Source organism: Grammomys surdaster, unplaced genomic scaffold (assembly GCF_004785775.1).
Source record: "Grammomys surdaster isolate TR1022 unplaced genomic scaffold, NIH_TR_1.0 203, whole genome shotgun sequence".
Classification (NCBI taxonomy): Eukaryota; Metazoa; Chordata; class Mammalia; order Rodentia; family Muridae; genus Grammomys; species Grammomys surdaster.
The window spans coordinates 5603159-5620964 of NW_021604648.1; positions in this window are offsets into that span (position 1 = coordinate 5603159).

Consider the following 17806-nt stretch of genomic DNA (forward strand, 5'->3'; position numbering starts at 1 on the left):
GTTATAATGAGTTATCCCTTTCTTGAGGTGATTAAGAGTGCTTTTGTTTTGTTTTGTTTTGTTTTTCAAAAGCATATCAAGCCTCCTGATTGCCAATGAGCCAGGGATAACCTAAATTAGTCTCCCACAGCTGGTGACCTCTCCATGCACAACTGAACCTTCCTTTCTGGGGATGAGAGTCTTCTTTAAGCAGGGGATTTGAAGTAGGATCTTTTCCCTCCCTTTGAAGTGTAATGTTCTGGTACAACCTCCCAGGACAGGGCCCACCTGCCTCAGAGCTTGTCAGGAAAAGTTGTTCAGAATCTTAAGCTGAACAACTTAGAAATCACTTAGAAAGACCTTAGAAATCACTTAGTTTAGAAGCTGGAGAAATGGTTCAGTTCGTCAAGTGCTTGCTGTGTAAGCATTTATGCACCTGAGTTTGGATCTCCGACATCCAAGTGAAAAGCTTTGGATAGCGTTGCAAGCCTGTAGTCCCAGTGCTGGAGAGGCAGAGACAAGAGGATCTCTGGGTCTTCCTGACCAGCTAGTCTACTCAAATCAAGGAATGTAAGGTTCAGTGAGCAGCTAGCTCACTGGGAAATAAGGAAGACGGTGACTGAGGAAGACACTTAAGGTTGATATCTAGCTTCTGCGTGCATCTTTACACACGTGTACCTTCACATACATACATAGAATGTTTCTAAAACTAGAAATAATATCATTTAAACATTATTTGCAAATGATAAAGACTGAAATTCTAGACCCTAACACGTAGGCCTTTTCTTTTTTTTCTTGTACATACGCTGTGTTAGTACCTTTAGGACATTTTAGGAAAAAAATTTCAGAAAAGCAGCTACCTGAAAATACATTTTTTTACACAGTTATGGAGGTTGGGAAGCCAACAATAAAGGCACTAGTAGGTGGTCTGTTTCCTTGTGAATAGCATAGTACTGTATCTATTTATGGTGGCTGAGACTCATCGGCACTGACAATGGCACTAGCCATATTGATCTGTACTCTACTGTTAAGATATCACTACCCGTCAATGCTACAGATTCTTAACTGCACCTATGTGTTTGGACTTCAGTGTATAAATTTTGTATGGTCAAAGTAGGCAGACTATATTATAACCCTCTCTGGATTTCAGATTCTAAAACTGAAAATAAAATTACTCAGGGAATGAAGCAGTGTACTATGGGAGGGGAACCTGGTCTATAACACCAAGGCTGCAGATGCCAGTGAACTCTGCAGAACCCCAATTTCCCTACCAGGAACATTTTAATTGTACATTCTTTTACATGGTTATCTGTCTATTGCAGGTATATATTTTCTTAGAATATTTCTTTGAATATTAATGACTTTTTTAGTAAATAAATATAACTTCTTTTCTTAAAGAAAACTTCTCAAGGGCATTTCTAGTACCCTAATCACCAAATATTCAAAGACCTATGAACAGATGAAAGATAAGCTAAGAAGAATTTCTTATATTTTCTTTTCTGAAAAGAGAAAGCACCCAAGAAAGAAAACATAGCTGAACCCACCAAGTCAACAAAATGAGGTTTCACTTTTTGCTAATAAATATCCATTTTCCTGTCTTGGTCAGATAACTGTGAAAGTAGTAGTTCCATCACCCTGTGCAAAAGCGATGCCTCTGCAGCTACTCCCAGCTTCCAGGAGAAAAAGTAATCATTGTGTGCTATTTGAATGTCTTCATAAATGCAATTTATAGCCATGATACTGATCTGTTCTGCACAGTCTTAAGAGATCAATAGTGCCATGTTCATTAGTCCTAAATTGAATAGCTCTCCAACTCTGGCTGAAGATGGTAACTACTTTTAATGATGTTGTTTTGCCAGTTGGCATTGAAAGTGGATTTTGTGTCACTAGTAATTCCCTTAGTTATTGAGGGACCTTTTCCCCCTCCATTCAGTCACGAAGGTCAGGATGATGCTTTGCAATGTCAATATGGCTGAATCCCTGGACTCTTAGGATAGAGGGTATGACTAGTGGATGCTGGGGAAGAGCTCCTTTGATTCAAGCCCTATGATGTCAGGAAGTTTATGATATGACAGAAAAAAAAAGAAAAAAAAAAGCTTCACTTGAATCCTAAGCCCAGAAACACTATTTGCTTATTGGGGGTTCAGAAGTTACACAATGGGATAGATTTATATTTTTGGTAGCTCTTAATAAATAAGACCTCTCACTTCTCAAACCTTCTGACTGATGCTTGATATAGAACTTGAGAGAAACCAGGTATAAAAGGGAAGGAGAGCTGGAAATAGTGAATGGTTGGATAGAGAGCATTCACAGTTTTATTTATTCATTTATTCACCCACCAATGCTCACAGAAAGTCAATTACATGCTAAGCGCTATGCTAGAAGTCACATATGACACATGATCAGTAAGATATGGCTGTGAATTTGTCATGAATTTCCACGCAGTGACTTCACCCGCAACATTCTTCTCTGGCTGAATCCATCATTCAGCAATACTCTCTTACATAGATGTCCAGTGATAACCTCTCTGGGTCTTTAGGTCAGAATCCTATTTCTATGTGATAGTAAATGGTAGTTGTCAACTTGACAAAATCTGAGAGAAGAGCCTCTGAGCACAGTAGTGGGTTATTGTCATTATAGACATTAAATGAGGTAGAAATATCTGCTCACTGTGGCTGTCACCATTCTCTAGAGTAAACAAGTAGAAAAGGGGAGCTGAGTAACAACATTCATGCATTACTCTCAGTTCCAGAATATGAATGTGATGCTCATCCAGCTCCTGCGACTTTAACTGCCCAACCTTGATTAACTGTGACATTGAACTGTGAGCCCAAGCAAACCTTTACTCACAAAAGTTGCATTTATCAGGAAAGCTTGTGACAGAAATAAAAAAAATAAACTTAGATGGTAGAGTCTTGAATTTGGATAAAAGAGTTCAGATTCCTCATTTGTAAAAGTTATTTTTATGATGAAGATCAATTTAGTTAATATGTATAGGAAATCAGTGTAGTGTCTGACAGTATTCTGTGTCAATTAATATTAGATGGAATAATGATGGTGGTGATGAAGGATGAGGAGAAGGAAAGTGAAAGACATGGAAGAAGGAAGATTCCCTGACATCTTCATTGCTCCCAGTGGGTTATACTGTTCTGTTTCAGTACTTCTCAAAGCACAGGCTGTCCTCATCCACCTTCCTCTTGATCCCATTAAAGAGTTTATTTTCTAAATGAAAAAAAACTTCCAAGTATATCTGGCAACTAGGCTTTCAGAAAATTATACTGATATAATTGATGCATCTTTTAACCCTCATCAGAGAAGGTCCCTTTTGATGCGAATGGAGATTAATACAGATGGACAACTGGTCAAAGTATAGAGAATAAGAAAGAGACTGCAGAATGCTCAGCCCTAAGTGTGTCATTTATGTCACCTGCCCTCCAAGGCTTAGATATCATTATGGAAGAGAGATTAAAAGATTATGAGAGGCATAGCTGATGGACAACTGTATAAAAACAGTGTTATCCAGATATAGCAGGGCAGTTGCAATTATGAACTCACTGTGGTCATGAGGAGAGCTGTGTAAGCTCAAGCCATGTTGAGCATGTGCCAGTAGAAGTGGAAGGGCATATAACTAATAATTTATGGGCAGCACAAACTGTACTTAAAGGATGCAAAGTTGGATGGGCAGGAAAGAGGTGGCAGACCTGGAAGAGTTGAGGAGGGATAATTATGAATTGTACAAAATGCTCAAAGAGCTAACAAATGAGAAAATAAATAATAAAAGAGTGTTGAATAAAATATTGTCTTTTATTCACTAGGCATTAGACAAAATGGGTGATCTCATAGGTGGGCTGAAGTAAAGCATGCCACCATAAACACAAGAATGCAGATATCTGTTTAATATGCTATCTTCCCTTCCTCTTGAGAGATATCCAGGGCAGCTCAGTGATAGGTAGATCTGTGTTTGGTGCTTCTGAAAGGAAGAATACAATTCTTGGTAATTTCCATATAAATTTGCATTCTCTAAGTATAATATATATTATATGTTTATTAAATACACACACACACACACACACATATATATATATATATATATATATATATATATATATATATATATATATTTCAGCCACAAAAAAGTAAAAATTTTGCCATTTTTGGTAAACTAGATGTTACCAGAGAACATGTTACATTAAAAATAAACAAGATATCAAGAGATAAATATTACATAATTTTGTTCATATATGAATCTAAACAAATTTATCACAAAAAATAATATAGTAGTGTATGCTATAGCCCAGTAATGTTTGGGGAAGAGGAGATAAAGGAAGGTTAGGTAAAACAAAACCAACCTGCCCGCCCGATTAGAGGACTCTACTCTACTGCTGTATGAAGCACAGTTGGATAGCTGTATCAAACAACAAATATATTTTATGAAGACCCAAGAGAAGGACTTTGTAGGCTCCATCCACAAAGAGATAAAAAGGAAATGAAAAAGTAAATTGGTCTAACTTTATTGTATTATACATGCATGTGTGCTGAGTTATTATTATTCTGTACCTCACACATGCATGTAATTATAGTGTGCCAATTTAAAAGCACAGAGAGATACTGTCTCAACTATGAAACACTCATAAGTAGAGATGTTTGTGAGAAATAGTGACTTTTGAAATGTTTATTAACAGAAATATCATTCTCTTAGGAGGAAGTAAAATCTTTGAGAGATACTGAAGACCCAGGAAACAAGGAAGGGGGCTCCTTACACAGTCCTGGCATTTGCTCCACACTGTGCAATCATAAGCAGTATGGTCTTTATTGCTCTTGCACCAAGCCTGTAAAAAAGAACTTGCTATGTGCCCTGGGACTGTATAAAACAATGTTCATTATAATTGTGACAATAAAACCTAATTTGATGTATCCTTTTTTTTTTTTTTTTAGTTGTCTGGACTGTGACAAATAAGTGCCTGGTTTTCTCTTTTACTTTGTACTTGATTTCTAGAAGGATTATTTACAGGAGATATTATTACGTTCCTTTTTTTTTTTTTTTGAAGAAGCTGTTTAATAATGTTGAGTCATGTCCTAAAGATCAGAATCCTACAGCCAGGAAAACATAGTATTGATTCAGAAAAGAACTCATCTTCTTGACAAAACAGTCACCATATTTCTTTCTATCAGATATCAGAACTCACTGGATCATATCACTGTATATGGAGTCAAAATCATTATCCAAGAGGCAGATTTGATTCATTGGATTGCTGAATTCCCTATTCTGTCAATCTTTGGGTAGAAGTCTCACTTAGAAGGAAAATTAATGAGATGGAAGTATTGAAGCAAATCTAAAAAACGCAGGCTCTTCTAAAGACATAATCCAGTAACTAGGCTTTCTTATTTGCCTTAGGGGACAATTTGCGAAGCAGACTTGATCACCAAAGTTTTTTGGCCTCTATCTACAGGGCATGACTGAGGCTCTCTGAATCCATCCTCTGTTTCTTTGATGTGCTGTGTTCCCTCCTGGCTATTCAGTGAAAACTTTTTTCTGAGGTTATAGACTGTTCCTGTGATATTCTCATAGCCAGTTTCTTTAGTAACTTCTCTATTGTCTTTCCAGTGGTTTTTGCTTTCATAAAACTCTTGTGCATTTAATCTGGCGTGGGGCTTGCTTCTTGGAAGACTCAGACAAATACAATGCAGACAAGATATGTCTCAACAAATTGCCTCATAGTTCTGACAAGGAGTTTTATGAAATATGAGAAAGTAATTAAAAAGCTTTAAAATGGACCACTTGGGGTCCATCATGATGACTTGGTTATCTGACTTCAGATTCCCACACCTACATTAGCAGCTGGGCATGGCAGCCTGCGTGTGTGTAAATCCACTGCTCATAGAGAGGGTCCTGGAGCTTGCTTAGCCAGTCAGTCTAATGAAATCTGTGAGCCCCAGTTTCAAGGAGAGATGTTGGGTGAAAGAGTAAGGTGGAGCGTGATTGAGAAAAACATTTGATATTGGTCTCTGGCTTCCACATGTATTCACATGATGGAAACATGTACACACACACGCACACACACACACACACAAATCATTTGAATGAAATACCTGTCAAAATGTGTAAAAATCTTCTACAATTCCCTCAGGGTTATGTATAAGGCTTTGAAATTTTACTTCTGCTTTGTCTTTGCAGTCCGTCACCACCACCACCACCACCACCACTACCACAATCCAGATGAAGAATTTGAAATTTGGAAACTTACAAGGCTTCCATAAGTTCACACAGCAATGTGGTAGAGAGGCTCCAAACTCAGGCTCAGGGACCTCAGTATTTTTATAGAGTGTAGTTCCTAAGCACGGAAGCCCAAGTGTCTACAGCATCAGTTGTTACTCATATCAGGGTAAGAACATTATGGTAAGGACAATGTGATCTGAATTCACAGAAATGATTTCTGAGAGAAAAGACAGGTGCTCTGTGCAGGCTTGGAAGTACGTTCAATTGTGCTTGTTTGAATTAAACTCAAAGTCAGTAAACATGGAGAAGACTTATGATATTTGCCCAATGTGTAATAACCTAGGAGCTATGCAAATTGCAATGGATTTGTTAGGCTTTCCACTTTAAAATATCATGTTTGTTTTTTTTCTAAAGAAAAATAGATATGCAACATAATAAAAGAAGAATAAGCATGAGACACTGGTAAATAACAGAGACCAAGAGCAGGAGGCAGGATAAAGTGATGAGCCACAGACCTACTGTTCATACAGCACACTGTAGCCAGCTAAGCTCCTTCACACATGGCAGCCCAAATAATATTTACAACGGCCCTGAGTGGGAAGCACAGTCAAGCTCCTTCTACAAATGAGAAAAAGAGGGTTTTCAAGGCAAACGTACAACTCTTGCCCCAGAGAGGGTAAGGGATAGTTTCTGTTGGAGCAGAGTCTGAGTGAGAACATATCTCAGGAACACAGAGTTACATGACCCCACATTCCATGCCCCAGCATGGTAATGAGTTGATGACCCTCTTGTCATAATAGAACAAAGAACATCATAAATCAAGGCAGTTTTAAAAAATAAATTGGTGGAAACTTCAGGTAGGCAGGTTGCAGCAAAGCAGAAACATCTACACTATAGACCCCTGGTGCTACCTTTTTAGCCGTTTGGTTAGTAGAAACTACTTATCTGAGAATTTAATACAATCCAAAAGATTCTGCCTGTTAGTTGCAAGGATGTTGGGTCAGATACTGGGTTGAAGTAACAACTATTAAGGGGTTAAAGATAAGTTTAGATAAATTGTAATTAGGCCTTGGACGAACAATATTCCTACCTCTGCATGATCAGTGATGTGTTCAGCAGTTAATCAGCCTTGCAGAAGGCTAAGTGAAGGTATGGTTCTTTCCTGGAACTTTTGTTCACAGATTTTAGAGAAGAAAACAGAAACCTAGTTCTACTCATGGTTATTTATCCAAGCAGCAAGGACTTCCCAGTGTGACTGAGGAGGAATCGGTCTATCAGGTTGTACTTGTAGTGCTAAGGGCCTGATGTGCAATCCATATGCTATTATTTTTCCAAGGAGATTTTTGGGTGTGAAAGTGACTTCAAAGAACACATTTGTTTACTAGGTATAGAGATGCAAGAGCCAAGAAACACAGTCTTAGAGATGCTGATAGCACATCCAAGCATGGACCTGGGTACAGTGTCAACCCCTCTCAGTGGCCCTCTTCCCAGAATAGATTAATAGTACAAAAGTGCAGGGACAGGGTGTGGAAGAACGGGGCAAGTGCCCTGCAGTGACTAGCTAGCAAACCAGTATTTGAGCACATGTCCCATCCCTCCACTGAGGATCTGAAGACATAACTGGGTCACTAGCTACAGTGGGAAGGATGCTCTATATGTACAAGTTTGGACACCAGCCAGAGAAATCTAGAGCTTTACTTTGAATGCAACTCTCCTTTCTCCTCCTGCAGACATTCAGAATCAGGTTTCTGAACTATTTCATATGTTTCTGAAGATGGTGATTAATAGATTTTGAGAGCCCTGGACTAGAAATTAGATTGCTTACATCATGGTGCCAGTGTGACAATTAGTTATGCAACTTTGAGCAAACTATCACTAGTTTTTGATTCTTCAAAAAGAGAGTAAGTTTAGACTTCAGTGGATAGACATGTCAACTAGTTAGTAGAGAAGTGGTTAGCATCCACAAGGCCCACATTTTGGAAGTAGTATGGAGGTAGGAAGATAGGAAATCTCAGGTCATTCCCAGCTATATAGACAGCTTGAGACCAGCCTGGGTCTGAAACAAAAGCACTAAAAGAGACTAAATTAAAATGTTCAGAGCTCAAATACCTTTGAAAAGCATATACTCAGTGTGGTTTGCATGGCAATGGTGAGGGAGAAGTGCCTGTGAACCGAGGCTAAGGCTTTCATCTGTATCAGCTTAAATAGAAAAGGTTACAACTCACTGGTGAACAAGGAGCATGTCTTTAGAACAATGTTGATCGACAGATCACCATGTTTTAAATGTTCTCTCAAATAGACATTAACTGCTCTAAACTTTGATTACACCAAAGAAGAAAATTAGTAACATTGATCTCCTGAAAGAGAAAATTAGAAACTTTTCAGACACTTAGTATTGTATAGTATACACTGTCTTTATATTAAATGCTGTTGTCTTCCGAATTTCACTCATTACAGACACAATTGGGGCTAGGGTTCCATACTCAGAGAATGAGAATGATAGTTCAGAAGTAATAGTAAATCACGGTGGAGAGGGCTGCATTTCTAATAATTTTAACAACTTCAGGAGAGCTGAACAGGAAAAAACAGAGAGGGACAATCTAGTGATCTGAGAGTATAGATTTATCATACGATCTATAGAGAATGAGTCAAAAGATACTAAAGACAGACTGGAACACAGATAAGAAGTCAGCCTGTCAGAAGTCAACAGAAAATCCAAGCAAAGTTTCCAAAATATTCCAAAATGGAATGTACTGAATTTTATTTTCTAGGATTGACCCAGAAAACAGACCAAGATGTCTGTGTCTACATAGCAAATTAAAAGTAGGCAAGCAATAGCTTAAGCTTGGCTTTCCTCAAGAAGTATCAAGAAGTTAGCTCCCTGAGGAGGCCATCTAACTGAAAGAAAATGGACGGTTGGAAGACCATTGAGCCATGACATTTGCTCAACGGGAGTTCTCTTAATGGATTGCTTTACAGATGTCTCTTGTTCTGAGAGAACACTGCATGTTGTCAGTAAACACTGATGTCAGCTGTTGAGATCAGTGTTCATTCTAATAGGTGGATGTCATGACCAGGTGTGTTGAGATAAGCATATCACAGGATGTGAGAGGAGGATTTTCCCAGAGTGAAGAGAAGATGGGAAGGATGACAAGCAGAGGTTACCAAAAGGTACCAAAAGAATAGACCGAGCTGCTGCAGAGACTGTGGGGCAGCTATGCTGAAGTGAGCTGCTGATGGAACATGGAGTTGAGAAGCAAAGAATGAGCACAGATGAGACGATATTGGAAAGCCACTCCAGGCCTGGGACTGAAGACATTTTCAGAGAACACAAAAGCAAGAGGGCAAAAGATGTGACAATACCTAAGACCCCAAGGGGAGGTTACCCATCATTTTAAAGAAACTTGGACATTTCCTCCCTCTTCAGCTAAATAATGTCATGAGAAACTCCATGCTTGCTGAAATCACAACTGTTTCTGAAACATAATGGGTACATGTTAGGTATGATTAGAAAATTATTAATGCCTGTTCAAAATATGAGCAATATTTAAAAAAAATAGCTTAAAGTGATACTGAGATACAAAGTGAATATCAAGCATCCCTGATTGCAACCACTCAAGGCTACCTTTGGGGATGGTACACACACCTCTTTACTTCTCTGTGCATCATAGTTTGAGCCTGGGGCGGAAGGAAATGGACTAGGGATACAGGAAACCGGTGGGAACACAGACTTCACTGCTTTTGCCACATGGTCTCTGGCCGGTCTTCCTAATTATCCACGTGGATGGAGATGATTGGAAGTAAGTTAGCCCTTAGTAACAGCTGCTCTCAAACAGCCTGCAGCCATAGCCCAAGTGGCAGTAAACAGTCTGTCAACCCATTCTCTCTATGGACACCTACCCTCCCTCAGATGCTAATGTGCTAGCCTGCAACAAATTGAACACACCTGGCTCCAAAATTGCTTCCTGAGCACAGTTAAAAGCCTGGCAGATTTTCCCGGAGGAACAGCACATATGTCTTAGTTTTTGTTCCATCAATGATGAGAATGGTTAACCAAAAATTAAAGAAATAAAATAAAAGAGGCCTGACAAATGCCCCTAAAGTATGTCTCATTAATCATGGGTCTCCTGAGCACATGTCTTTCTAAGAAATGGCAGGAATTAACTCCAGATAAGAGTGCCTCACAGCTAAGAAATGGAAATCTTAAGACTTATTAAAGGAAGAACCCACAGTCTATCACAGTTTGTTTTTTTTAAATGGGGCCAAGCTTGTACGTTTTTAAAAGTACACACATACTCAACTTTCTGATACTTTGTTACAGAGAACACTGAGATATTAGTTAGTATTGTCATTGGAATAGTTTAATGAACTTTCTGGTTCAAATGATCTTTGGGAAACTATATTGGCAATTAGATTAAATATTAGTCAAATAAGCATAAACAAGTGAAAAATAAGAAGCTTAGGGAGAAGAGGGAGTACAAAGAATCTGTTTCCTGGCCTCTCCCAGACACACCAAGACTGGGAATCTGGATCCTGTCAGCCCTCCCTGTAGCATCCCTTTCACAAGAAAACCTGCCAATAAACCATCCTGATTGTTGGCCTTCCCCCATGAACCTGTGCATAGCAGCCTTTGTAGGAGCATATTCTACGCTTCACCCTAGAGCGACCAAATGTCTTCTACATGTTATCTGAAACTCTGCTGTACCCATAGTTATCGGACTATTTGCATCCTAATTACTTGGCTCTCTTCACTGCTAGCCTGGACATTCTTCAAGGGTAATGCCGATTTCTATTTTATTTCTGCTCCTCCTCTCCATCATCATGCTGAGCACATAGTAGGTTCTTGGACAGTACTTAAAAGACTCCTCGGTCTCATGGGTCTTTTACATTATTTTAACTGTGCAGCTCATAAAGCTTCATCAAGGTTTGCAAGATAAATATTCATGTTGTTTTGTATACCCTGACCTTTTCTGCAAATTTTACCCATCAATCAAGATCTAGCTCTATCCCAGCTTTCAGTGTCTTTTTTTCTGCTCTGCAGTCTTTCGTGTCCTCTTTGGGAATGTACTTTCATAGCTCTTGCGTTATGCACTATGCCATCCAATTTATGCTTTCTATCCTTTCATTTTTATATGTAGTGGCTGGGGAGGACTAGGAAAGAATTACACCTTTGAGGGGTAATTTAGATTTTTTTTGGATTATTGAAAAGTACATCATAGCATGTCTGCTTTTTGTATTAGTTTGCCAAACAAATACAATGGGCTAGTTGTAGCATGGACAGATCCCCTGGAAAATTATTTTCTTCATTTTTAGGATTGGAAGTTCAAGATTGGGGTGTCAGCAGCTCTCCTTTCTCTGAGACCTTTCTCCATGATTCTCTCATAGCCATTTCTGACAGTGTGTTCACACTCTGGAAACATCTATCCTTGTATCTCTGTAGGCTTAGAGTTTTCAAAATCTACTTTAATAAAGGTTTTTAAATGCTTTAACTTCTCTTCTACTCCACTACCCATCAGACGTAGTGGAAAGGAAATTTAATAGAGCAAAGGAGGATGTGGACCTACTTAGAAACAGTTCTTTGGGATGATTTCATTCTTCATAGTCAGGATATCAGCAGTTCGGTTCACACATATCAGAAGCAGTAGCTCTAAAGTCACAAACACAAACTAGCAACACCAGTTCAATCCAGAAGATACTGCAAGGCTCTGCCAATCAGCCCGAGTCTGTGGAAGTGGCAAGAAGCCGCTGGAATATCATGAGAAGATCTTTGGTGTGTTTCTCTCTGCAAACTCGTGACAAACTATCAGTTAAGAGTGGCAAGGTGAACCAATTGCACAACACTGCCCACTGTCTGTTGGGTTATACTTATATCCTTTCCAAAGATCGCATGTCCTCTCAAGTGTCGACTCTAGCAAAATTAAAAAAAAAATCATATGTTCTTTCTCCAGGGAGGTTCCAGAAAAACATCACATGTCTGTTCTCAGCAAAATATCCGCCCACTTGTCTGCTTCAGCAAAACATTCTCTCATAAGACAGCTTCCAGAAAAACATCACATGACACAACTCCAAAGAAACCCTCCACTTCATATTTCTTTACATATTAACCAGCTTACCAATATAGACTTTGTTTTTATTCAGTTACCCAGACAAGTAAATTCGGTAACATTCTGGGATACTGAAAGTCAAGGGATAAGCATGAACTTTTATAGGAACACAACTCAGCCTCTAATTCTATTAGCTTGAGTTCAATACTTAATATTTGAGATGACTTATTAGAAGGAAATCTCAAGCCCTGTAGTATTAGGGACACTACACATGTTGAAGCAAGGTTCACTGGAGCCACGATACAGACTATTCATGGAAAGCCTTCTGCCCTGCAGATAACTGGTCATACCTCAAGGCTCAGAGGAGCCCAGGGACTCAGGATTTTGGTGAAGGGAAGGAAATAAGAATATATCCCTCTGAATGCCTATGACAGATGCTGCATAGGATAGAAATGCATCTATTGTCAAAATGATGGAGCTGACTTGGGTGGGATGTGAGTGAATACTGATATCAAAGAAGTTGGAAATGGATGGTAGGAAGCTGTGTGTGTTGAGATGTCAAAGGAGAGCCTCAGTCATTATAATCTTGGGAGGAAGCAGTTGTAAATGCCATGAATATTTATAAAAAGAAAAGAGGAGAAATTGTGGGACCGTGAATGGATGGCTTGGTTTCTGGTAGTGCACTGGCTTAGAGATAGCCAGAGACTCAATAGATGTCCATGCCTTCGAGGATGGCACCCAGACTCCAGGCTCCATTGATCTGCACCTTTCAGTCACATAGGGCAACGCCCCTACCAGCCCCTCCACAGGTAGAGGGCATGTCTACAGGCCTCAGCTTCAAGAGATTTCCATATTAATGAGATACCTGAAGGCCAGAGGGCGTAGCAAATTAAGTATTCCTTCCCAGACCTTCCTCCCACCCTCTCTATTTAAGTCAGGCCCACCCTAACAAAGGGGAGGGGTGCAGCCAGATTCATCTAACCTTAATCCACCATGACAATAAAGCTTGTAAAACCATGGACTTCCTCGTGTCTTTGGGGCCCTGCATTGGGAAAACATAAAGAAGGCCTTTAACTAGTAAGTCAACCTGCCACCTAATATCATGCTAGAGGACCTCTCTATGTTCCAGCTGCAGAGGACCACTAACTCAACCAAGCTAGCCAACCCAACCAAGCGAGTGCTGTAACCAAGAGTCTCTTTCCTGCTGGTTGCTGTCGGTGCTTTCTCTCTCCCATGTTCCTCTCGCTTCTCTGTTCTTCTGCAGCCTCCAGTGGCATCTGGGAGCCTGAGAATGGAGACCACAGGCCTTAGGGTCCACTCAAAAGCCTTGCCCCTGTAGAACCTTCAGACTGAGACCTCTCTGCCCCTGGGCAGAGCCCAGAGCAGCTTCTTAGCCCAGCATTCATCAGGCACAGCATGGACAGATCCAGTGGCCTGGGATGGCAGATGCAAGGGAATCAAAACTCCGCCCAACAGGACCCACGCACCTGTTCATTCGCAAGCTAACAGCATCACATCTATGTACTTGTTTCTTCAGCATCAGCCAACCACATAATCTTACTAACCTTTCCCTTTATATCACACATTGTGTGCAGTGTCCTTTGTACAGTTAGGACTTAGGACAGTGGGGTTCAGTAGAGGGAATATACACTGAGTCAGGCAAAGTCTACAGGAAGTTCCTGTCAAGCACCATAGATAAAGCAAGAATATAAATTAAACTAAATGGCATAACTCCTCATAGTTTATTATGAAGAGCAGAGCTCTGTACAATGTCGAGTATTTCTCACAAATTACTGTATCCCAGGGTTTACTGATGCTGTTGAGGCAGAAAAGGTGCAGGAAGTGATCAGATGATTTTATCTCTATGATCTACACAGCACCCAATCAGACCCAATAAATTTACATTGATAGACACCTTAGGCCAGGAATGTCTTTTTCTTCTGCTGCCTGAAATCTAAGGAGATGAGGTTCCTCTGTTACTATCTGCTGTTCTGCTTCTATTTCTGTTGCCGTGATAAAGTACCTTGAGCAAAAATATCTTTGGAGATGCAGGGTCCATTTCTGCCCATAATTTGATTATAGCCCATTATTGCATGAAAGCAAGGCAGGAACCTGAGGCACCTAGCCACAGTACAACCATGGAAATGAATGAGGGACATGATGGCATGCATGGTTAGTGCTCAGTTAGTTTTCTCTACTCTCCAGTTGTCTGGAGCTCCAAACTGGGTAATGGGACTCACCACTGTCAGCCTGAGTATTCACACATCAATTAAATTAGCCAAGACAATCCCACCCAGACACGCCCATAGGCCAACCCAATCTAAGCAATTCTTCCTTGAGACTGTCTTCCCAGGTGATTCTTGGCTGTGCCAAAATTTGATTATTTAAACTAACCATCACATTTCTGTTGTCTTATTTTATATGATTCTCATAACTAAGTTCATGAAGAAGTGTCATAAGATAATGTAAGAAATAGCACTGAATATTGAGCTCAACTCTTACCAAGCATGTGACCAAAGAGCTGCTTAGAGTCCTGCGTTTCTATTTCCTCATCTGTGAACACAGCTTAGACACGTTGTATCCTATCACATGTACATTTAAGTGTAGCCACTGACTATATAGCACAGAGGAGAGGTCTTAGTGTGAAGTATGTTAATCCTTCTGGCTTCCTTTCCTAGTTTTCAGGTCACTTTGGGAAGTGTATTACAGAATTCTTAGTACATTCCACATCAAATTTATTTTTCTCTACCTTTGCCATAAGTTTCACTACAGTCAAACAGGTATCAATGATGAAGCCTGAGGCAAACGGAGGTGCAGCTTCTTTTCCTGCCCCTGAGTTTTTGGGACTGGCTGCTAGGCCCGTGGGGCAAAGATGGTTTCTCTGTCACTTGACCTTGTTTCATTCTCCCACATTCTCTCTACTGCATAGTACATCAAATGTTAAGGATTGAAGCTACCTGGTTGATCTTATCATTTTAAGGTCCATGGTAGGTACTGGTGGAGGGGAAAGATTTTGGTTCAATCTTACTTCAGTCTCTTTTTATGATCTTGTATAATCAACTAAATTTCTCAGAGCCTCAGACTAATCTGTATAATATACAGATACTAATAGAGTGCAAGACCTAGTGTTTGATTAAATTAAATAATGACATATTTTATGCTTAATATTATCACTCATTTAATGGTTTAGCTACTGATGGCACAACATTAAAGCTTAGTTCTGTAGCAAGTGTCTTAATGAATTATCTTTAACAACAACAACAGCAAGCATTTTAAATTGACATCTCCAGTTTTGTTCCTACATTGAACTATTAAAGCAAGATGCTGGCATTGTGATTGGCTGCCACAAGGTCTAAGACATGTACAGAGCTATATCAGAAGAAATAAAGAATTCAGAGTGCCATCTTTTAAGTTAACTGTGTCACCTGCAAATGAGTAACAAGTAAGATTAAGGACAGAAGTTGTTCCTTAATCACTTTTGACTTAGCCTTTCTTTTCTCCCATATTTTTATTCCTTTGATCAGTAAGAGGGTAGAAAGGGAATGATTAAAGAAAACTGAATAGACTGATAAAAAGAGAAGATGGAGCTTTTGATACATTCATTTGCTCAGTTGATTAATGTATTCATTCTGAGTTACGTGGCATATATTTTCTGAGACACTAATGAAACTGTGGTAAATAAAATAGTCATAATCACAATTTTATTCAGCTTATGGTCTAACAGATACCACACAGGTAAAAGATTCATTTTTAGATATTAGAATATGAAAAACATAAAAATTTCTACTTGATCATAATTAACATGTCTGTTTGGATACTAAATTACATAAAGTGGTCAGGAAGGCCAAACTCTGAATGAGGAATACTATTTGGGATCTATGTTTTTCAATTTGTAGGTAGAATTAGAAAGATGGATCATTTAGCTCAAAGAATTTATGCTAAGAATAAACCATTGGATACACTGTCTTCTGTAATTTAAACAAACAAACAAACAAACAAACAAAAAACCAAAAACCTCTTTCTACAAGCACTGAGTCATATCTCAATTGAATCAATCCCCAGATAATGAGCTGCAACTTCCAGGGAAGTGAGAGAGGCAAGGGAAATGTCTCAAACTACCAGGCAGTAAAGTAAAGTAAGCATCCTTAGCTCCATAGCCAAGTTTGCTAATACTGGTATTCTGTCTCAACAGGCACACAAGGTGCCAAAGATGTAAGAGGTAACTTGAGTGAGATCTGAATATTGAGTTGTCTTCAGGGCATTTGCCAGAGTTTGTGCATGCTAGAGCATCATGCAGAATGCTCTCAAACAGGGCTGGCTGCAAGGAGTATATGGCACAATGCACTGGGAAGGATGCTAACCAGGCAATCATGAGACTTAGAGTCTCTTGACAGCTCCAGGCATTCAGCAATGGGGTATCCCAAGGTATGACTTCACCTCCTCATTTCCTTAACTGGAATATGGACACGATAATTCTTAAATTCAAGGATGGTTGTGTGGTTAGCATCACAAAGGTCTACTATGATAGCCAGCTCAGAGTAAGGACCAGATCAACATCAGTGCTGTCAATCTTTGATTCTGTTTGCATGAAAAAATGTAACAGTATGTCTAGTAGCAAGAGTTCTATCAACACTAATGTTGCAGAAAATGCAGGTTTACTGATCATCTATCTACATACTGAGCCTAGTTGCTTTTGAATATGCAATCATTTTACCTGGAGCCTAATGAAGGATTACAGGTGCTGTTCTAGTGAACTGCAGGCTCAGACTTAGCAGCCAGGTAGAACCTTGCCAAGGGCTGATATTCAGGAACTGGTGACTCAGTCTGTGAGATTTCCCAAGGACAATAGAGTTCTTCCCTTATTTCTGCCATTCCAGTGCAAAGATAAAACATTTTCTTGCAGCACAGAGTGAATGTCTCCCTTCGACAGCATCAGTCACTCTCAAAGAAAGCTTCTGTGAATATAAAAAACATATGTGCCTACTATCTTCAACATGGACACCAGAGTTTTAATAAACCTGAAGGTTTTCTTGTGTTTCACTGACCATGGGGAGTGGGTCATTTTGTAAGCCATACATTTACATTCATGATTTGGGTAAATGACTTTTTGCTGAAAGTTTCCAGTGAGGTTATCAATCATGGGCACCACATTCCAATCAAATGCATCAGCTTCCCCTTTTCTTCCTAGGACAGTTGTCCAGGAATTGGGAGACGGCATTCAATCACCTTCATTTCTGCCTTCCCTAGGCAGGATCTGCTTTCTTTCTCTGACTATTATTCAAGATATATCTCTTAAGTAGGATAAAGCAGAGGATATATCCTAAGAGTTTATCACAAATGGACAATATTCATGCTAGATTCCAGCAACCTATAAAAGCAAACTGTCACCTTCTTGCCAAGAACTCTGAACTTCTGTCAATGCAACTCAAGATCAACTTATTAGTGTAGTGTTTCCTTTTGACTTGGTAAGAATGAAATGCTAAGTAAAGTTTTTGTATAGTGCTGAGGTATGTCTATTTTCTCTCTCTCTCTCTCTCTCTCTCTCTCTCTCTCTCTCTCTCTCTCT